This window comes from Pogona vitticeps, chromosome 1, assembly GCF_051106095.1.
Source record: "Pogona vitticeps strain Pit_001003342236 chromosome 1, PviZW2.1, whole genome shotgun sequence".
Classification (NCBI taxonomy): Eukaryota; Metazoa; Chordata; class Lepidosauria; order Squamata; family Agamidae; genus Pogona; species Pogona vitticeps.
The window spans coordinates 316902411-316925414 of record NC_135783.1 but is presented as its reverse complement, the minus strand read 5'-3'; the positions used below and the strand labels follow the sequence as shown (position 1 = coordinate 316925414).

General features: G+C 39.9%; 1 protein-coding gene across 2 annotated transcripts in view; it reads left to right on the top strand.

The window, feature by feature from the left end:
* The window catches only part of SLC25A21 (solute carrier family 25 member 21), a 359073-nt gene that overhangs the window by 252489 nt on the left and 83580 nt on the right, over positions 1–23004 (top strand). The window lies entirely within an intron of this gene.

Genomic DNA, 23004 nt, shown 5'->3' with positions numbered 1-23004 from the left:
TGTAACTAATTTTTTTAAAGACATATTGAATAATTTGAAATGTCTTGCCTACCTGAAATGCCAGATTGTGCTTCTCATTATATCAGTATTCATTGATATAATTGTAAATGCTGTGTGATTGGAGTTTATTTTATTTATTTATTTTATTTTATTTTATTTATTTATTTTTTAATTTTATTTAACTTATATGCCGCCCACTCTGCCCAAAGGTCTCTGGGCGGCTTACAACAATTAAAATTCAACTAAAATACAATAAAAGATAAATGATTAAAACACAATTAAAATTGCCATCAGGACCCACAGTTGATGTTATTTCAATTAAAAGCCCCAGACGAATCTCAGTTGGGATAGCGTTCCATAGTCTGGCGGCAGCTGCCGAAAAGGCCCTTTGTCTACAAGCCATCCCTCTTACCTACTTAAGGGACGGCTCTTTCAAAAAGGCCCCCTGGCTAGATCTTAGGTAGGCTCATATGGAAGGAGACGGTCCTTCAGGTATCCAGGCCCCAAGCCGTTTAGGGCTTTATATGTCAAAACAAGCACTTTGAACTGGGCCCGGGCAGCAACTTGTAGCCAATGTAATTTAAACAGAATTGGCTTGATGTGTTCTCTAGCAGCCCCTAGTTGACCTTCATTCTTTTATTACCATAGGATCACATCTTCCAAAACATTTGATTGATTGATTGATTGATTGATTGATTGATTGATTGATTGATTGATTGATTGATTGATTGATTGATTGATTGATTGATTGATTGATTGATTGATATACCACTTCTGCATGTACTACTCTGGGGAGTTTAAAAATTAAAATTTAAAACTCTGACAGACCCCCACATAGCAATATATATGACAATATGGAGATAAAAAATATGTAAAATTTATCACAAAAAGTTGACATTCTTGGAAGTCTGGACCTAGGTGTGTGGAATTAAAGAGACAGGGATGTATCCAGTGTTCGCTCTGTCTAAGCCACAGGAAGTACTCCAGAGGAATTTGAGTTTTATCCATTCTGTCTCATAACATGTGAGTCCTCACATATCCTGTTCTGCTTTTTAAGTCCTCTATCCTCTGGACAGCTAGGAGGGGGTGTAAATTGATTAAAAGGCATATGTATGTGCAAATAAAGATAAGCATTGGCAGGGACAAAGAGCTTGTTGAATCCAGACCTGTGTTAGTATTTGTGTCTATTATGTGAGCTTGGAGGATGGTAGTAAAACAATACATGGCTCTTGGTATCAATTAGAGTATTTCTTAGCCAACTGGAGTACTTGTGGTGCATAAAAATTAAGCATGTGTGTATGTTTTTATGTGATTGAGGTTGAAGTGTTTATAATATTTCTTAATTAACTATGAAAAGGATCCTATTTTATTAGCTGTTATTAAATGACGGGTTTTCTACAGTACAGGTGCATGAGGTAATGGCTAACACAATGAGAAAGCTGGTGGACGCAAACGAATAAAACTTTCTTTTAGGTTTTTACTACAAGGAAGATAGTGATAAAATTTTGTTTCACTTATGTTACATAAGAGGCATATATTCCTTGATAGTTTCTTGATAAATGAAAAATAAACGAACAAGTCCTTTTAAAAAATGTTCCTTGATATTTCGGATCGTGCTCACCAAGGAGAAATGGAAACTGCTAGCAGACAACCTCCTTTGGGTTGCTAGAACATTATTTACAGAACAAAACAGGGAATAAAACTAGGTGGCCTACAAGAGCTGTTATATTCTGTGGTTCCAAATGGAATGTATCTCTTATTAGGGCAAAGCTTATATGACCGTATTACCAGCTACAAATGCAGACCGGCTGAGTTGCTTAAGACTGGATATGGCAGTCTAGTGAGAACGGAGCCATTGGCTCGGTTCAATCTTTATAGGAAATTATAGATCCTTGTTACAAGAATGATTTGTCACAAGCCTGGGTTCACGCTCTGCCCCCTTCCCACCCCCTCCACTTCCCTTGTCCCCTTCCACATCCACAATAAATTTTGTTTTCTGTTTGAAACTAATCATGGTATCTCTCATGGAAACTACACTCATGATATCTTCATTCCAAAAACTTGGTTTTGTTGAAGCCATGGTTATTGAGAAGAACCCGAGATCACATTGTTGTTTGTGATTCTAATATGTTCTGAGATAATAGTTTGAGCACTAACTACAGTTACTGGAGTGGAGAACTATGGTTAGTTTAAGCCAGATGTGTTAACTCTCAGTCTCCTGGAAGGAATGAAAAAGAAAAGGGAATGAGGATGACTGCAAGCTTGAGTCTTGCTCCCACATTTTCTTGTAGCAAGGAATCATGGTTTCTCATTGTAGTCTGAAATTAGTCGTAGTGTTCATAATCAGAACACGGAGAAGTGGTACACTGGGGACATCGTTGCATATAATTATGTTGCAGAGCTTTGAATTTTTGGTTAAATTCCTCTAGCTGTGCAGCAGAAGTTAAGGGATTCACAGAGCATAATAGCTTCATGTTCCCCAGAGTACTCTACCCTTTTTCTCATTAACTTGCACTTATGGTCTCAGTAACTCACTCTGAGATATTTGTAAGACAAAGAATAAAATCATTTCATCACTTGCAGTTGTGAACAGATTAACGGCAAACTAACAAAAACACTGTTTTGAGAGACTAGACAGAGGGAAAGAGAATCCTCAGCACTCTGAAACATTAGTAGGAGAAAGCATTAAAAAATTATTTACCTACAGTTCAAAAGCAAACCAACAAACATGGCTGCTTTTAGCAACAAACTTCAACAGACGAACATCTTCCAGCAGACAAAAGATAAAGAACACCTAGTAGACAGGCGGGGCTCTCTTTTAATTCAGAGGCAGGGAAGGAATGATTGGTAGCCTAGAAAGATCCTTCCGAGCCAAACCTAGTAAAGAGAGCATGCAAGGTTGGGGGAAATAAAACAACCTCCAACAAATTATACCCAGTGTATAAGCTGCTGGAGATGTGAACTGCTGGAACAGCAATATGTGGATTGTTTGGGCAGGCCTTTCCATCATATTCCTCTTGACCTCCTTCCCTCTTTACTGTTTCTGTTTTGCACTCTATGTAATGTATTGTAGTGTTTTTACTAATTAGAATTGCTTATTTATATTGTTATTGTATTTTATTGTTGTTAGCCGCCTAGAGTGGTCCTCACCGACCAGATAGGCGGGGTATAAATTAAATAAATAAATAAATAAAATAATAAATGTGCGTAAGTGTTCCATGCATGCCATGGCACATTTAAATGGACTTTCCACCTGTATACAGTATGTGTGTGGTGTTAACACATCATCAGTAAAAGCATGCACGCTGGTTGAATTAAGCATGACCAACTGTCTGGATTGAATCTTGTTCCTATAGCTCTGCACATGTAATGATGTAATCTGACATGGACTTTAATCTTTTGTTAAGCTTCCTATTCCCCCACCCACCTAAAGTTTTAAAACTCCTTAGGGATTCCTTTCAACTTGGGGAGGGCTCTGGGGTCCTCATTGGGGGGGGGAGAGAGGTTAATGTTTGAGAATTGCCGGCAGCAGCAAACAGGGTTCTGCCCTCTGTGACAAACTTTTACACAATGCAGCACATTACTGTAGCTTGTATCACACATACATTTGGTCTAATTTAGTACTGTATTGAAGGATTGGTTTACTCACAGCTATGCATAAGACTTTTTCACAACCACAATAATTTTCAGGGATTTTCCAGCTAAGCTAAAAAATAAATAAACATAAATAAAAATAATAAATAAATAAATAATAAATAAATAAAAAAATAATAAATAAAAATAATAAAAAATAAAAATAAATAAACAGCTATGCATAAGACTTTTTCACAACCACAATAATTTTCAGGGATTTTCCAGCTAAGCTAAAAAATAAATAAACAATCATCATCTTCCCTCTGAGATTTTGTTGCAGGAAGGTGGCTTTAGGCAAGTTGTTTTTCATGTTGTTGTGGCGTTCACTCTTGTGCCCCCTTGCTTGACTGTCAAGACTCAGAGCACATGAAGGCAAAATATCCCCTCTTTTACACTGCTGCCACCAGGTGATCACTAAATCACCATTACTTCTGCAAGATAAAGATTCAGGTCCACACTCAAAGACTTTTAAATAGGACTTTTGTTTATTGATTACAGAAATTTATATGAATATCTTCTTTAAATAAATTTATTATTAACAACAACCTTCTATTTAATAATACACTCCTAACTCTAATCACACCTCAGATTTCCTCAATCTCCACACTCTAACTACTTCTCTCTCACACACTCCACTCCAACTCTCCGCCTCTTATAAGAGCTCTCTCAGCTCCGCCTCTCAGCAACATGAATATGCATGAACAATTAACATACTAAAACAACCATTAACAAAATAAAGTGGAATGCTACAGTTGTTGATAACAGGCCATCCCTTTAAATGATTAAAAATGAATTGCTAATTCATAGTAGAAAAAAAGAGGACTGTAACCATTTGAAGAAGTGCTGTTTGACTTTCCTGTGTTAATACTAAAGATGAGTGGATGTACCACTTACTGTTTTAACACAGCAGATGCTGGCTTTTTTGGTGAACTCTTCCGTACTTCCTGTGAGTGTAGGAGCTGATTAAGAATCTGAGAATCAGTGCTGTCAAGTAGAAAACATGAAGATTGTTGTTTTCCTTTCAACTCTTATTAAAGAAGGCAGCACTTTTGTACTTTTTCAAATAGAAATGTTGTTGTACGAGAAATTAGAAGCTCAGTGATAAAGGTGCTTGTCCTTAAACAATTAAAACTTAAAGCTATAGCTTGCTGATGAAACAGATTCCCATACTGATCACTGAGTCATCTCTCCCAACATTGTCTGCTCCAGGGATTGAAATCATGGCGCCTCCTAACGCCATTGGCCTTCACAGGCCCCCACAGGAAAATAAATTATTGCCATTCATTTCCTTTTAAAATAGGAGACTCATGCCAGTGGTTGCCCCCTTTCCATTTTATTTCAGCAAAATGCCTGCTGTTTGTTTTCTGAAAATTTGAAGTGAGATTTTGCTTCCTGTTTGATCTGAAGGGGCTGGTGGCTACCTAGGACGCCATTGCATCGGGATGCGTGGTCCTTGGAGCTTCATCACCCATGGTCAATAGTGACTAGAGGCTGCAGGTCCGGATCTTTTCCAGTTCTCTCACAATTGACTAAGACCTTCTGCATATAGGTTTGAAGCTGTGCAGCCTTTCCCCTACTTACTAGTTACAATTCCTCATATTATTATAGTAAGGCTTGTTATTGAATCTGTATCAAATCCCACATGGAATTTGAACAAGAACATTTGGAAGCTCTGAGAAGCAGAATCTTTTTCACTGTAGCATTTAATTTGTTCAGCTTTATTACATTATATTTATATACCACCTTTCCACTAAAAATTGTGCTCAAAATAGCTTACAAGCTTTTTAAAATAATAAAAATTGATAAAACAACATTTAGCTTTAAAAAATCATGTAAACCAGCCTCACCATAAAAGCATGAAAATTAGGCAAATACATTAAAAACCATTAAAGTCAGCAAGAATACAGATTGAAGACCACACAACAGAACAGCTTACACCTCTTATGAATGACTAAAACAATATATTATTACTCCCTTCTTAAAATCAAACAGAGTGGAAACTGATTGCAACTCTGAAGGGAGTTCTTTCCCTATCCTAGAAGACACACAGGAGAAGGTCCTTTTCTGTATGCTTGTTAGGCAGGCCTCTGGAACTCTTGTTATGTTTTTTTCTTTTGAAGCTTCTCCTGAAGAGCTGAAAGTCCAGGCAGGCTAACAACACAATTGACCCTTTAGATAGCCAGGCCTCCAGCTGCTTAGGGATTTAAAGTTTTAAGACCAACGCCTTTAATTGACCAAGTAAGCAACAGACAGCCAGTCCAGGCCTTTGTAGTATCAGGGTCATAGGATCGTGATACCATGTACCAGTTAGAATCTTAGCCAATACATGTTGCACCAGTTGGAGATCCTAGAACTTTTTCAAGGGCAGTCCCACATAGAGTGTGTTGTGATAATCAAGACCTGATGTAAAAAGGCATTGATAACTTTTAGGAGTCAGATTCGCTCAAGAATCTGGCACACGAAACAGAGTTGTACAAAGACTCTTCTTGTCTCTGCTACCACCTGGGAATGCACTAACAGTGCAGAGTCAAGATGCACTCCCAGACTCTAAACTTTGTCAGAAGGAGCATAAGCCTTTCTAGAAAGAGGTTGAATTCTGATTCCCAAACCCAATTTTCTACTGACCAGCAGCACTTCCATCTTATCAGGATTCGGTTTCAGCTTGGTCACCCTCATCCAGCCTGTTATAGAGCTCAAGCAATGTTCAAGGATCCTCGCTGCTTCTGTGGCATTAGAGGAGAAGGAGTAGCAGAAACGGGTGTCATCAACACATTGGTGTCACCTCACTCCAAAGCTCCAAATGTTCTGTCCCAGTGGCTTAATATAATATATAACTGTGACATTTACCATGTGACCCCTGCTTGTTTCACCAAACAACAGCTCATGTTACGTATCCCACCACGTCTTTTAACACGCTGCCACCAGTTGATCTCTTTACCAGCTATGTTTCCTGTGAAAGACTGAACCTTGAAAGTACTTAACCTTGAAATAAGGACAGGTTTATTGGTTATTGTTTCAGGAATAGTTCTTAAACACATTCTTAAAGTTACACAAAGCATTCAGTATTTTCCTTTAACCTCTTCTGTACTTAACTAATACAGATAACACTTTGACTGTTCACTCCCAAAACTCTCTCTCTGCCTCAGAACCCAAACCTACTCTTCAAACCTCTCTCCTCTCTCTCTCTTCTCTCTATCTTCTCCTCTCTTTACTCCACACTCTGCTACAGCCCCCCTTCTATATATCTGGTTCTACCTCCCAACAGGTCCCTATTGGTTCATGCAAATAGACTGCTGAATGTGCATGACAGGGTGACCGCTACAATAACATTATATATAAATAATATAATGTATAAGGTGGAGTGCAGAGAACAAAGGCAGTGGTGTCAAACAGTGCTTCACCAACACCAACTCTTCAAAGAGTAGTCATGTTCATCATATCAGACAAAAACAAAACAAAAAAACAGTCAACAAAACTGTTGTACCATGATAGAGACGATAACTGCTATATTTTAATGTGAACTTTGGTGGACCAAATCCACTTCCTTAGACAAGAAACTGGTCTTGATCCACAAAAACCTGTGCTAAAATATAGCAGTTAGTCTTTAAGGTGCCACAATATTTTTTTGTCTCTTACTATTTTGTTTTTCAGTTCATTTCCTCCTCTCCCCCCCCCGTAATGGAGTTCGTCGGGACCCGGGGGGGGCACTGGTAGTAAAAGCGGGAAAGAGACAGGGAGGCTTTTCATAACTTTCAACAACACCGCATTTATTAACAATAGAACTCAACTCTTCAGTATCAAAAGGGTCCTGCAAACAATCATCAGGCAACAAACGATATTTCTTAGGGCGCACCTCTAATGGTTTCTCATAACCCTCTAGAAGGGTGCCGGTCCAAACCGCTCCCGGTTGGTCATGGGACGGAGGGGGGCACTCCGCACTGCGCATACCGTGCCGCAGCACGGATGCCTCGCCCAATCTCCCTCGGGGGGCTTCTGTTGGAATTCCGGCCCAGGTCTGATTACTCTCCTCCCACCAGGGTGATTTCGTGGGTAAACCGTCACAGTCCATTCTAAAGGTTCATATTTAGCTCCTCTACCGCTAGGCAGTATGGGATCGGGGAGCAAACCTCCTCCTGTCACCAAGTTTGGGAAACCTGAGGTAATACCAGATGCTGCTCCTAATCCAAGCATGGGCTCCATCTGCACCCCTCGGTTTACAAGTCTCTCTGGGTTCGTATCCGTCCACAGATTAAAGACGCGCGCGCTTTTTTTCTCTTTTATCTCTTCCCATACTATAAGGTCTAACTCCTCCCCTCCCTCGTCAGCAAGACACACCTCCGCAGATCTCCTCTCTATCACGTCAGCCTGTTCTATCTCAATCAACACCCCTTCTACACATCCTTTCTCCTCTGAGGTGGTTTCCTTTGTTGAGGACGGCGCACTCCTTGTCTCTCCTTCACACACCCCAATATTTACACCTCTTTACACACTATCAGGAAGGATAAGAAGCACTGTAATACAGAATACTATTAACAATAGTTTCAAATCCAACAGTTTCAAAGTTTCAGGAGAACTAAAAAAGCTTTACTGTACTTACATTAGTCAGGTAGAAAAAGAGAATTTTAAAATACATCCAATCCTTTCTCATTTGAGGTTTGTCTGTGTTTTAAAAGGGACTGTAGTTTTTCCTACACAGATGTGTGTTTCAAAACTGACTTGTTGTGCATACATTATTTTATTTGGCTGTCTTTACCCAAATACAGGCTGCAATAAGCAGTCCTTAGCCATCTGAGAGAAGCATCAACATTTTTGTTTCTCGGAAATGTGCACTTCAGCCAGGAAACTCTTACCACGGAAAACACACAGAAGCATCCTTACCAACCTTCACAAGACTTTCATTCCCCAGCTTCACTGGCAGATCACTTTCCATCAGTACCACCCGTCTTCTATCCAAACATGTTAGCAGAGAGTTTATGGCATGTGAATGCTAATTAACCAAACACTTAATATGCAAAATCATTACCCAGTTTTTCCAGGTGGGTGTACAGAGGTTACAAAAGGGAACAGATGTGTTATGCACCCACAATATATTCAGCAGCCAAGCACCTGCTTTGTGGGTGAAAGGAAACTGAGAGGAAGCCATTGGTGAAAAGAGAATCATTTCATTTAAGCATTCACAATTCATTTTGAAATAACAAAAACTGAACAATTTAAAATAGGTTTGGCTGTTAATTAACAAAACTGCAGAAATGTAAAACAACTGTACAAAGTATGGCAAGACAGAGAAGCCCAGCAGAGGGTCCAATGCTTTGATACCTCCAAACTGTAGACAGATTTTTTGGTGGACCCACCTGGGAGATATTCTGATATAGAACATAGCACCCAGAGATTGTGCAGACCTTTTTATTTCATGTGCTAACCCATTCTTCAGATATCCCCATCATGTAGGCATCCTTCAGTCTCAAGAGACTATGGCAATGTCTTGGAACAGCGTCTAGTGTGGCTGAGAAGGCCAATTCGAGAATAACAGTCCCTTCCACACTGAAGACAAATACAATCTGTCTGCTGTCCAGCTCCCTGATTTTGCTGGCTTCCGGACTGCCTCTTTGCCTCAGCCTGCTGGACAAGTGTCTCTTCAAATTGGGAGAGGCCATGCTGCACTGCTTGCCTCTAGGCTGAACGCTCTGATGTCAAAGTTTCCCATCTTTTGAGATCCATTCCTAAAGCCTTCAGATCCCGCTTGCAGATATCCTTGTATCACAGCTGTGGTCTCCCTTTGGGGCAATTTCCCTGCATTAATTCTCCATACAAGAGATCTTTTGGAATCTGACCGTCAGCTATTCTCACAACAGCCTGAGCCAGCATAAACATCACTGTTTCAGTAATGCAGTGGTTCTCAAACTGGTGTCCCCAGATGTTCTTGGACTGCAGTTCCCAGAAGCCTTCACCACTTGCTGTGCTGGCCAGGATTTCTGGGAGTTGTAGTCCAAGAACATCTAGGAACCCAAGTTTGAGAACCACTGCAGTAATGTATACATGCTAAAAATTCCAGCTTGTTCTAGGACTACTCTATTTGGAACTTGGTCCTGCCAGGTGATACCGAAAATGTGTCATGGACAATGTATATGGAACATGTTCAGCTTCCTCTTCTGTCGTGCACAAAGGGTCCAGGATCATATTTTGTTATTAATTATTAATTCCCTTTTAACCGAGTATTTCTTCCAAGGAACTTAAAGCAGTGTATATGGCCTTCTTCCTAACCTCCAACAAATCTGTGAAGTAGGTCAGGCTGAGAAAAAACATGCCTGGCCCTAATGATTTTCATGGCTCAGTGGAATTTAGAACCTGGACCTCTCCAGTTCAACACTCAATACCATACTTTTTATTTTATTTAAACTTGATAGTGCAAAACTATCTGACAACCTGAGATTCTCTGCTTTTCATTATGTGTTAATGACAAGAGCTTTGGAGAATCACCAATAAGCCAAACAATGAGATTACAGCTTCTTAAGTAGAAGGGGATAAAATGTTATCTCTCCAGATAGTCATACCTTCAAAAAAAAAAAAAAAAAAAAAGAGCAAAGCGTGCTGCTTATATACCGCCCCATAGTGCTTCAAGCACTCTCTGGGCGGTTTACAATTTAATTATGCAGGCTACACATTGCCCCCCCAGCGAGCTGGGTACTCATTTTACCAACCTCGGAAGGATAGAAGGCTGAGTCAACCTTGAGCTGGCTACCTGGGATTTGAACCCCAGGTCGTGAGCACAGTTTTAGCTGCAGTACAGCGATTTAACCACTGCACCACGAGGCTCCAGGATGGCACTCTGTCTCCAGGGAAGGATTTCTGGCATAGCCAACTATGAGACTTCCCAATGTGGCCCCAATGACAGCGCTTTGGAAATGGCATTGGTTGACAATTCTGGCAGTAACATTTGGCAGGGCAACATGGAAGCAGAGCTGAGCCTGCAGAGCTGCTGGGGACTCTTTCCTGTGAGGACAGTCTTAGAGATGAACTTAGCACATGCATACGTTTTCATACATGTTGACACGTGATGGCATTCAATAGTTCTACTCATGGGAGGAGAGAATGTGTGTGTGTGTGTGTGTGTGTGTGTGTGTGTGTGTGTGTGAGAGAGAGAGAGAGAGAGAGAGAGAGAGAGAGAGAGAAGAACCATCTTTCACACGTGTCCCTGAGTCAACCCCAAGTCAAGACACTAGTGTGACTTAAGTCTGACCTGACAGCAAGTCCCGCGACTCAAGTCCCATCACTGCTTTCAAGCTACTTCCAGTTTATGGCAATGTTATGAATGGGTGCCCACCCAAAGGATGCTATGCAGCTCCTGGAAACTCAAGGCTGGGGCATCTTTTGTTGAGTCAGTCCATATCTTATTTGGTCTTCCTCTGTTCTTTCTGCCTTCCACTTTTCTCAAAATCATTTCCCAAAGAGTCTTGACTTCTCATGATGTGTCCAAAGTACAACAATTTCATCAGTTCAGGCTTGATTTGGTCTAGGATCCACTTGTTTGTCTTTTGGGGGCCTGTGGTATCCACAAAGCTCTGTTTGTATTATGAATGAATCTGTTTGTTTTTGTTTTTCCTGTCAGCACTCTTCCCCGGGTATGGGATTTGGAGGACTGAAAATCCTATGGCAGCTTCCTTCCAGCATTGGCCTTTCTCTCAGTTGAGCCACATTTAGGTATCTGTCTATCAAGTGGAACTTTCAGAATAGAGAATTACTATATAGGATTTGTAGTCCAAAATATTAAAACATCCCATGCTTATTCTCCACTATCCAGCTTTCACTTGTAGCAGTGAATGCTGTCTACAGGATTGTAGGAACTCTAGATCAAAACCCAGAACTTTTCAAAGCACTAACATTATGCACGTTACTGTATTTCCTGCTTTGGCAAGGTGTTGGGCTCAGTTATCTTTGCAGGTCCCTTCCAGCTTTACAACTGTATAGGTCTAGAAGTCTGTGATTTGATGGTTATCCAGGAACACTAAGTTCCATTTTATTCCCCACAAGCTTCTACAAGCTAAGCTGAGAGTTAGGAGCCATGCTGCCTCTTGGAAAAGTACAGTTGATCTACTCATGATATTCAGTTAATGCAGGAATTAATCCTTTTGCTTACCTGGATCTTCGGATTGAACATAAGGATTTATTTAAAGAAGACAATCCATCTTAAGACTGGAGATTCAATGACTTATGAAGGAACAGTTTAAATCTTGCACAAGATAAAGGGTAGGAGCTTATGGGTCAAATGGGGAATGCCTCATCCCAGAATTTTAGGGAGTTCTCCTCCTCAGAGCTGCCTGTGAGAAAACCTCCCCAGAGGCATAGCGACTGTTAGTCTAAAGTCCATTGAAGCAAAACCGACAGAGCCATATAGCACCTTAAAGACCAGCAGGTTTTATTTGGCATGAGTTTTTGTAGACTGTAGCCCACTTTTTAAGACCTCAAGAAGTAGATTACGGTCCACATGAATTTACATCAGATGAAACTTTTTAGTCTTTGAGATGCCGTAGAACTTTGTTGTTATTGTTTCTGGAAATGGGGATTTGTGTAGGATCTGTAATTTTTCCCCGAGGTGAGGCTAATTAGTAGTCCTTTTGGACATCTTTGTCTTTTGTGTTTGAATTCGTTATTAAGTTTTTTAAATCATATATGTTGGAAAAGAAGATGTAAACACACTGTTTTGAGATCAGAGAAGAAAAAGTTTGAGTCTCTTCTGTAAACCTAGGCATAATCTTTTGTAAGATGTATTGGCAATACTTAGTTGACAGCTAAAACCTATGTCTAGAAATTTGTGTAGGACTTGGAAGGCCAGCTGGTGTTTCTATGTTTGTTTTACAGGCTAGCAAATCTGTGATGCAGCAGACAAAGTTAGAACTCCCTAACTTTTCTCCACTTATTTTTTTAAAAAAATAAACCCATATGTTCCCTTGCTCCAATTTTACCACCCTGAATGGTACTTATGGAGATAATCAGACCCAGTAATCTGGTGACCTCAATTGACTGCTGGTATTGTATGGAGCAAAGAATTTTCCTTCTACATTGCAAGTGGTGTTCTGTCATATATATATAATTGAAATGTACATTGAAATATGTGGTCATCAAGCCTTGATCAGAAGCCAGGGACACACCGCTGCAGGTTTTTCCCTCTCCTTCTCTAGCTGATAAATATCATGTTGACAGTAGTTCCCATCTGAACTGTCTCATAAATATGAAGCTATGTTCATCAATAACGGCGTTCCGTGTCTAGCCGCGCTGGCCACGTTACCACGGAAACTGTCTTCAGACAAACGCTGGCTCTACAGCTTGGAAACGGGGATGAGCACTGCACCCTAGAGTTGGACATGACTGCACTAAACATCAAGGGGAACCTCGGCCTTTACCTTTACGTTCATAAATAAAATATAAAGTAATATTTTATAGGCCTTAGAGATTTCAGCATTCTTGTTTTTAATATTGTAAATTTGAATGAAGAAAGAATTTCAAATTAATTTTATTTTAGGTTTTCACAACACCAATTTCAAAGATTCTGCACTTATCGTTAGGATTGGGCAAACAGCACATTTGGCTTGACACAGCATGTGTTTCTAGATCTAATAAAATATAATACAGGAAGAAAATGTTCCGTGGCATGCTCTGTGTCTTTCCTTTAAAAAACACACACATAATTTTAATCATTTCATTTGCCTAATTTCATTAGCTATTGTTTCCAAAATAATTGTAAATGCTGCCAGATTTTCAAAATGAGGCACCATTTTCCTTCCATTAGCTGAGAAACACAGCTAAAAACCTATTCAAAGAGTAATTGAAGTCCATAGATCTCTACAGGAAACATACTATTATTTTCACAGTCTCCAGAGAGAGTGGGGAGAGGGGGGTTGCAACCACCTGCATCTGTTTGAACTAAAGGTTAATCAGAAGGATTAAGAAACGAAGGAGCTTTATCTGACCCATAAGTCATGTTTTATCAGGCCAACATTCACAGACAAAATGGGATCATTCAAATACAGCATAACGCTTGTATCATACAGTCTTCTTCCAGAACATTGCTTTTGTCCTGTCCTGCCACTAACATTTCTGCTATGCATACAGTGTTCCTTAGCTTTCTCTTTGACATGAGTCCTCAAACCTCCCTTCACCCCCACAGTCTTACTGAGCAGCAGGAGTTACCTGATTGGTTCCCTCCTTGTCCTTTCAAGTCTGATTCCCAGAGGAGCACATTTCTTAGGTGCCTTTTTAATGTTAAGTAGAGTCATAGATGTCTCTGTGATCAGTTCCAGGGGCCATATGCTGAAAAACTGGCATGATTTTCCTGGAAAATGAGAGCTGGGCTTCTAATATTCCTCTGTCCCCAGTTCCAGGTCTTTGCTGGGAGTAGTAAGTAAGTAAGTAAAGTTTTATTATGCAGTCATAGACCCGATGATGCAAAGATAAAATACATAAAATAAATACATAGTATAGTATGAAATCTTGCCATAGCATTTTGCGAATTTTCATAGCTGAAAATAAAAACTTAGCCACCAACTGTATTATTGTTTGATTCTCTCCGGACAACAGCAACTTCAGATAGTCTGTGGGAGGTAGGGAATAGTGTCCCTTTAAATGCATGCACCCCATTTATGTCCAAATGAGAAGCATATGCTTTGCCCTTTTTTATCTGTTCCATGGTACAAAAAAGTGTGGTAAGCAGTTCTGCGTTGGGTTTTGTTTCAGGCATTTCCAGCTTCATAAGGGCTTCAAAAACATGACATTTTGTTTTTAGGGGGGAAAGTATTTCACAGTCCCGGGGTGCAAAGGGCTACCTCTTCATTTTTAGGACATGGATGCGCAAAAACGCCTGTCATGGAGTTCCTCAGGGCTCGATACTGTCCCCCATGCTGTTTAACATCTACATGGAACCACTGGCAGAGGTCATCAGGAGGTTTGGGCTGAGGAGTCAGCAATATGCTGACGACATTCAGCTTTACCTCATGTTTTCCACCAATCCAGGTGAGGTGGTTTCTGTGCTAAACTCGTGTCTGGACCTTATAATGGACTGGATGAGGGATACTAAATGGAAACTCAATCCAGACAAGACGGAAGTGCTGTTAGTGGGTGCTTCACCGGACAGGCTGGAGGGCCATTTCCCTGCTCTCAATGGGGTTACACTCCCCCTAAGGGACAGGGTACGCAGCCTAGGGGTGCTCCTGGACCCTAGTCTAACTCTGGAAGCCCAAGTGGACTGGGTGGTCAGGGGCGCCTTCCTTCAGCTGCGGAAATTATACCAGCTACGACCTACCTGGACGAGTTGAGTTTCATGACAATTACACACACATTGGTAACATCTCATATAGATTACTGCAATGCGCCCTATGTGGGGCTGCCTTTGAAGACGGTCCGGCGACTGCAACTGGTTCAGAATCGAGCTGCGCGGCTGGTGAGTGGTGGGGCCGCTAGAGAGCACATCAAGCCGATTCTGTATAATTTACACTGGTTACCAGTTGCTGTCCGGGCCCAATTCAAAGTGCTTGTTTTGACATATAAAGCCCTAAACGGCTTGGGCCCTGGACACCTGAAGGACCAGCTCCTTCCATATGAACCTACCTGGCAGTTAAGATCTAGCCAGGGGGCCCTTTTGAAAGAGCCATCCCTCAAGTAGGTAAGAGGGATGGCTTGTAGACAAAGGGCCTTTTCGGCAGCTGCCCCCAGACTATGGAACGCTATCCCAATTGAGATTCATCTGGGGCCGATCCTGATGACATTTGGGAGGCCAGGTCAAAACCTTCCTGTTCCAGAAGGCTTTTAATTGACATAATATCAACTGTGGGTCCTGATGGCAATTTTAGAATATATGTTTTAATTGTATTTTAATTGTTTTATCCTTTTTATTGTATTTTAATTGTTGTAAGCTGCCCAGAGACTTTTGGGTAATGTGGGTGGCATATAAATAAATAAATAAATAAATAAATAAATAAATAAATAAATAAATAAATAAATAAATAAATAAATAAATAAATAAATAAATAAAATGCAGTCTGCTAGATGTAGTTGGAATGCAGCTCCGATCAGCCCTAGTCAGCCTAACCAACAGTGAGGAAGGCTGGAAGCTACTGTCCAGTAACATCCAGAAGGGCATAGTTTGCTCACCCTTGATTTAATAGCTGCCAGACAATTGAAGCAGTGGTATAGTGGAGAGAGAACATATCTGGGACTTTTTAGAGCAGGATCAATGACATGACCTGCTAGAATATAACAGTAGTAAATAGATCTAGATAGGCCAGTAGTTCCCAGCCTTGGGTCCCCAGATGTTCTTTGACTGCAACTCCCAGAAATCCTTTCCAGCACAATTAGTGGTGAAGGCTTCTGGAAGTTGCAGTCCGAGAATGTCTGGGAACCCAAGTTTGGAAACCACTGACTGACAGACGCATAGGAATCTTCTCCAAATTGTCACCCTCTAAGCCCCCTGAACTACAAAACCCGTATTACTAGCCAACACTGCATTGTTGTTGTAGTTGTTGTTGTTGTTGTTTAGAAGCCTTGGATATCTGTGATAGAAAGGTAGAGGAAAAAACTGGATAAGTAATAAAGTCTTTGAGTACCTCAATAAACAAAATGTTGCCTGTGGAGGTATTTCCCAATGTTTTCCAAAAGTCTTTCCACCTTCAGCATATGTTTACCAGTCTAAAAAGGTCTGTAAAGTTTCTGAAAGACTCTCTAGGTGGAAATAAATTGTCCCAATATGGAATTAAAATCTTCAAAGTAGGAGTCATCCCTTGAACTTTGTTCATGTATTACAAGAAAACGGGAGCCACAAAACATAAAATTTAATTGACACTTACTAGAGGCAGGCTCCATCTTACAGAGTATTAAAGGTCACATTAGCTTTTAGTTAAGGAAAAGCCGATCAGAAGTTCTGTGAAAGGCCTATGGAACTTTCCGGCTCTTGCCTATGACATAAGAGGCAGCCTCAACTACCAGGGTGAACTTTTTGTCGACTTGCTCCAATGAGGCTTACATAGTGAAACCTTTCTGTGTTTGATGGAGTTCACTTTAAAAATTGGTATGTGTTTTGATCATCCTCTGACAGCAGAAGTTAGTCACCAAAGTGTATCTGTTTATTGACAACTGACAGGTTTATAGCCAACATAAACATAATCTGATGTTTATTGTAGTAAAAGCTTTAATACTCAGGATTTACCAAACGTATTGAGCAAAGCAAATCCTTTTAACATGGTCAGAAGCTGTAAATAATAGCCTGATTGTGACGTTTGTCCTCGTGGCCCCTGCTTGTTTCATCAAACCCAGAGCTCACGAAGGTATCCCAACACGCCCTTTTTCTCACTGCCACCAGTTGATCTCTTTATTTCCTATAAAAGATTGAGGTCCATTCGGTACTGAACTTTTAAACAGAAACAGGTTTATTGATTACAAGTTGTTTTAGAAATAGTTCTTAAGCACATTCTTAAAGTTACCCAAAGCTTCAGTATTTTACTTTAACCTCTTCTATCTTAATTAATAGAGGTCACACTCTGACTAATCACTCCTTAAACACTCTCTCTAACTCAAACCCCCAAACTCTTTCCCTCTTCTAGTTTCTCTGGTTCCGCCTCCCAATAGCTCTCATTGTTACATGCCAATAATCTTCTATCTGAGCCAAAGCAGGGTGATCGCCACACTGATTTATTTCTGTTTCTATTTTAGTTGGTTGGTTGGTTGGTTGGTTGGTTGGTTGGTTGGTTGGTTGGTTGGTTGGTTGGTTGGTTGGTTGGTTGGTTGGTTGGTTGGTTGGTTGGTTGGTTGGTTGGTTGGTTGGTTGGTTGGTTGGTTGGTTGGTTGGTTGGTTGGTTGGTTGTCATTGCTTTTGGCTGTACACACGTTAATTTAATGATTTAGAAGTTGAACATTTAAGAAATATTGATTTTCAGAGGGCGGTAGAATCCATAAGTGCAGTGATACCTCAACTTAAGAACTTAATTCGTATTGGGACTGCATTTTTAAGTTCAAATGTTCTTAAGTCGAAGCACCATTTCCCATAGGAATGCATGGAAAACCATTTAATCTGTATCTGCTGTTTTTCATTCTTAAGTCGAGACGCTGTTCTTAAGTCAAAGCATTAGTTCCCATAGGAACTAATGCAAAGCCGATTAATCTGATAAACCACTAGGGGGCAATTTTTTTAATTTTTTCTTCTTTTCATCTAAGGTAAACTTAGGTATAAAAAAGGTCTCAAAAGGTGTTTTTTCTTTTTTCTTTTTTTGGTTCTTAAGTTGAGGCTCCGTTCTCAAGTCGAAGCAACTTTTTGCGAACGGAGCCTTTCTTAACTCGAATCGTTCTTATGTAGGGACGTTCTTGAGGTACCACTGTATTTTGTCATATCTGTTGTCTGAAATGGCAGAATACTAACGTTGTATTTTTTTTTTCAAACCCGCTACGTTTTGCCAGCAAAACCTGTTTCAAATGTTCTTGAAAGGCTTACAGAATGCAGAAGTGCTATCATGAAGTCACGAAGGCCCAATCATCAAGTTTACATGTGTGCAAAGTTGGGGGATTTTTTTAAATAGAAAGTTGCTGTTTGGTTTTTTTTTTTAAAGCAACAACAGCTGAACCATTGGAATGCAGTAGTTGTAACATGTATCAGTACAAGTAAAAGTAATACTTATCAGGGCTTCTAAGCACAGATACACTGTAAGTGTGTTCAGCTAAACACACATACCATCTATGCATACCTTCAAACTGAGCTCATAAAGATCTGCATGACTTCCAAGCAGGGTAGAGGCATAAAAAGTGAGCTTACCTGCATCTTCAAATCATCACCACCCTTTGAACCCACCATGCTTCAGGTCTGATGTCTGAATAGGGCTTAGGTAAGAAGTCTCCAGGCACAGAGACATAGGCAGAGAAGATGAATAAGCATATGAGGCTGAGAGAAGAAGAATGGGAGGAGAGGGGTGTAAAGGATGTGATGTAGAGTCATTTGAGCGAATGAGAGAACATGCACTCAAGCATGAGAGAAGAAGAACATGAGAGAAGAAAGGGTCTGGTGAATAGTGAGATATTTAATGGTGACTAAAAACAAGAATGGATGATGATATAGAGGTGGTTTATTTAGAACTATATAATAAACTATATACTGTATTGAATAAACCAGGTAAACATGTGTTTACACACTGCAACTAAATGGAGGAGATCATATATCTTTATTAATATCTTACATTTCTGTTCAATAAAATATTGTTTGGCTTGCATCAGCTAAATAAGCTTACATGTATACATGTATGATATAAAACTGTTTCCTTGTCTGTGTGGTTGCCATTGCCATCTGATATTCATAATATAATGCCTATCAACATGGAAGATCACATACTTGAGCCTCTTTTTATGAAGGCGTTTGTCCCATTCCAGCTAATAAATTCTCTCCAAAACTTTGGTAGAGAGCTTCCTCTGGAAAGGGCGTAAGGAACTGCAGCTAGCAAAAATAAAAGAAGTGAACATCTAGTGGGTTTTTTGAGCCAAAAATATTCTTTAGACCAAAATAAACATTTACAGTCCAGCTCAGTTCAGTTCTGAGGCTAGTTATAATCCCAAATGTGTGCTTATATTGGAGTTTAAGAAACAGGCAGATAGCTCCTTTGCTTTTTTATATTTAGATCAACCAAAATACCACAAAAGCATGATTCATAATAACAAGAACCCCAGAAAAATCATATGGACTTATCTACAAGAACTAACGTAAGTTTCAGAATCAATAGAAACATCAGCAGCGTGCCTAGGGTGCTGAAGGAAATTTGTCTCTCTTTTTGTACTTTACAGCCAATAATGGTGGGTAAGCTGCTCTTCCCTGGGGTGGAAGGTCAATCTGTGCTAATTGTAGGCATTGAACTAGCATAGTACATCAATATAACACTATATCCTGTTCTTCGAAACCCAACAAATAAATAAATAAACATGCTATAGACAGATATGTCTATTTAAGTGGTTCTTGTAGAGGTGCAAGACAAAAATATAAAGCCCTAAATGGTTTGGGACCTCAATATTTGGCAGATTGTCTTCTTCCATCCAGATCTACCCGAATCACCCGCCACAGCCAGCAGGGACGGCTGAGGGGCCTGACGCCGAGAGAGGCTCAGAAGGAAAAAACTAGAAACCGTGCCTTCTTGGCGGTGGCCCCTCAGCTGTGGAATGCCCTTCCAACAGAAATTCGGCTGGCACCCTCGCTGGGTGTTTTTAAAAGACAGTTAGAAACTTGGCTATTTAGGCAGGCCTTCCCTCCAGTCAGCTAAGTCTTTTTACTTTTTCTTTCCTTATCCTACCCCATCTTGGTAATCCTTTCTTAAATTAATTGTCTTAATTAATATAGCAATTGTATTTTTATGATTATATATATTTTATATTGATTTATGTTGTAAGCCGCCCCAAGTAGACATGGTCTAGAGGGGCGGGGTATAAATAAATAAATAAATAAATAAATAAATAAATAAATAAATAAATAAATAAATAAATAAATAAATAAATAATGTTCTTTCAAAATGTACATCGCTCTTATGAATGGTGTGAATTTTAGCTGTAAGGCACAGTGAAATAAATAGGAATTACGCAAGGGCACCAATTTGCCAGGTTAGAATCAGCTCTTATAAGCATGTTAGCCTCTTGCTTTTTCTGTGTAATCGCTAATGACTGGGTGATGGCTGTCCTTGTGAATGATGTGATATAGGTGCCACCTGAATAAGCAGGAAGTATAGGTGCATTTGGCTGCAATGATGGTCTTCACGGCGTTACTGTCTTTGTGTGTGTCATATGCCATCAAATTGTTTGTGATTTACAATGATCACAATACGGTTTTCAAGGTGAGATATTTAAGGAGTGGCTTTACCAGTACACCTTCCCATCAATGAGTTTCCATGACTGAGCTTTAATTCAACCCAGGTCTCTGGCATCCTAGTCCGTTGCTCTGCCCACAACACTACACTGGATACAGCTGCTTTCTTTAGCCAAGATAAGTTTTGAAATCCAGCAGAGTATATCTTTGAAGTGGTGATTCATACATTAATTTTTTTTCACTTAGGTTGGATGTTGAATTAGGCAGGAATTAGGTAGGTAGGGAAAAGGGTCTTTATTGCATGTTTGAAGCAACTGTATTTTGTTTTTCTTTGCTAAATAAAACAGTGATCCAGTGGGTTTTTTTTTCTACATATGTTACTAATTTGGTTCGTCATCTCTCTCCACGTACACCTCAGCATCAATTTTTTCAAGGAGACTTGCCTGCTGTGAGTAACTCTTAAGTTACAAAGCACATGCATCACCCTTCTAATCTTATTTTGCTATCTTTCCCTTTTTAAATGTGACATTTTCTCCCAAATGACTATAATTGGAGAGTTAGGCTTTCAATTTTTTATTATTGTTATTTTAAAAACATTTATATCTACTTGTATATTTCTGAGGCTATCCATAGATACTAAATGTGTACATCTATTTATTTTAAATATTTCCATGCTGCTTTGGAGGCAGTTTAGAATATTATAAAAGGAACATGTTAAAACAATAAAATGTAAAACAGATATAACAGGGCTGCAGCATAAAATTTTGCTGCACCATAAATTAGGGGGAAAATAATAATAGTATTATTACTAATATTACTAATTATTAGTCATTAAACCCTATACTTCTGTATTTATCACTATACCACTCTTCCAGGAGATCACTAAGCACAAAGATCAAGCAATGGGCAGCTGCATTCCACCACTTTCCTTACATAGGGAAGGAGGAGGAGCAAAGCATTTTCAACTGGCCCTTCCTGGAGCTGGTTGAGTCCTAAGCTGGGATTCAGCAAAATTCTGGAAGCACCACTAGAGCAGTGGTTCTTAACATGGGTGATAATGCCCCCCAGGGGGCGATTTCATTTTTCGGGGGGGCGGTAAAACGAAAAGGGGCGGTGTGGGGGCGCTGGAGCAGAAGGGAGGCGGTAGGGGGGCGCTGGAGCAAGCCAAACCTGTGAAGATGGGTGCAGCTTTTTTACAGTGTGCATGAATATATATTTTCCTCTAATCTTAATTTAGTTTCCGAGTTTTCGTCTTGAAATTTTTAGTTCCTGCATTGCAGTTTGTTTTTATGCCCTTTTTATATTTCTTTTTGCATCTTAAAATTCACTTGCAACTAAATCATTAAATGTTACTTTTTGGGGGCCTTTCATTTTCTTGGAATTGAATTTTGTTTTCAGGGGTCATTGGATTTAAGTGGCTTAAATAAATAAATAAATAAATAAATAAATAAATAAATAAATAAATAAATAAATAAATAAATAAATAAATAAATAAATAAATAAATAAATAAATAAATAAGATATCAGCGTGGGGAGGGGGGCGATGATAACTTCCTCAATGGCTCAAGGGGGCGTTTCTTTCATAAAGGTTAAGATCCACTGCACTAGAGTACACAGCCAGCTTCACAGATCACTTGTCATCAGAGATGTTGGTAACTCTTTGAGTCTGATCTCAAGTCTGAATCCTAGTCCTTGCTATCAAGTCCTCAGTCCGAATCTAAGTTGTTAATACCAAGACCCAAGTCCGAAGCCCCAAGTCTGAGTCCCAATTAAAAAGAAGCTTCCCCCCCAAAAAAAAGGATGGATGTGTGGGTTCCGAGTCACATGTTGAGTCCACGTCATTGAAACAAACCCTCAAGTCAAGTTCAAGTCATGTCTCCAGTGCGACTTAAGTCTAACTTGACACTAAGTCCCATAACTCGATTCCTTATCCCTGGTTCTCATTCTAAATGGGAGAACCAGCAGCATGTGATGGGAATTGCCATTGTTCTGTCCAATATGTCACTGGAAAAAAAAATGTGGTCATTCTCTTATGGCACCACTCACCTTTCCAGTTTGAAAAGGGAGCATGCAGTTCATAGGGAAGAGGTGGATAACTTCCAAGATCTGGAGACTATGTATCCCAGCCCCAGATCTTAAAGAATCATCCACTCTTATACTATCCTTCCTGAAAAATATGTATTTCATTTTTTTAAAAATGCTGTCTTCTGAAAATGCCCTAGGTTTCAAGGAGCAAATTTCAGCACTGTTCCTAAGCTATTGTTGATTCCTCCAAGTGATTTCTCATATTGAAAAAAAAAAATGTTCCCTCCAGTCTGAAAGCTCAGGGAGGCCCAAAATGTGGAAGAAGTGTGCCATTCTGCAGGAGGGTATGAGGGGCCTTGTGAAGGAAGACTTTTTTGTGTAGTGCTTGATAGAGGGGGGATGTGATGGGGAGGCCGGGCAGTTGGGGAGGGCATGTGGTCCATGGGGTGTGCTTTGGTCACCTTGCTGGAAAAGAGTCTTGTAGCTAATCTCCTGCTTCTGAAGGTGACAGCAGGCTCATCCAGTGGGTGGGCCTT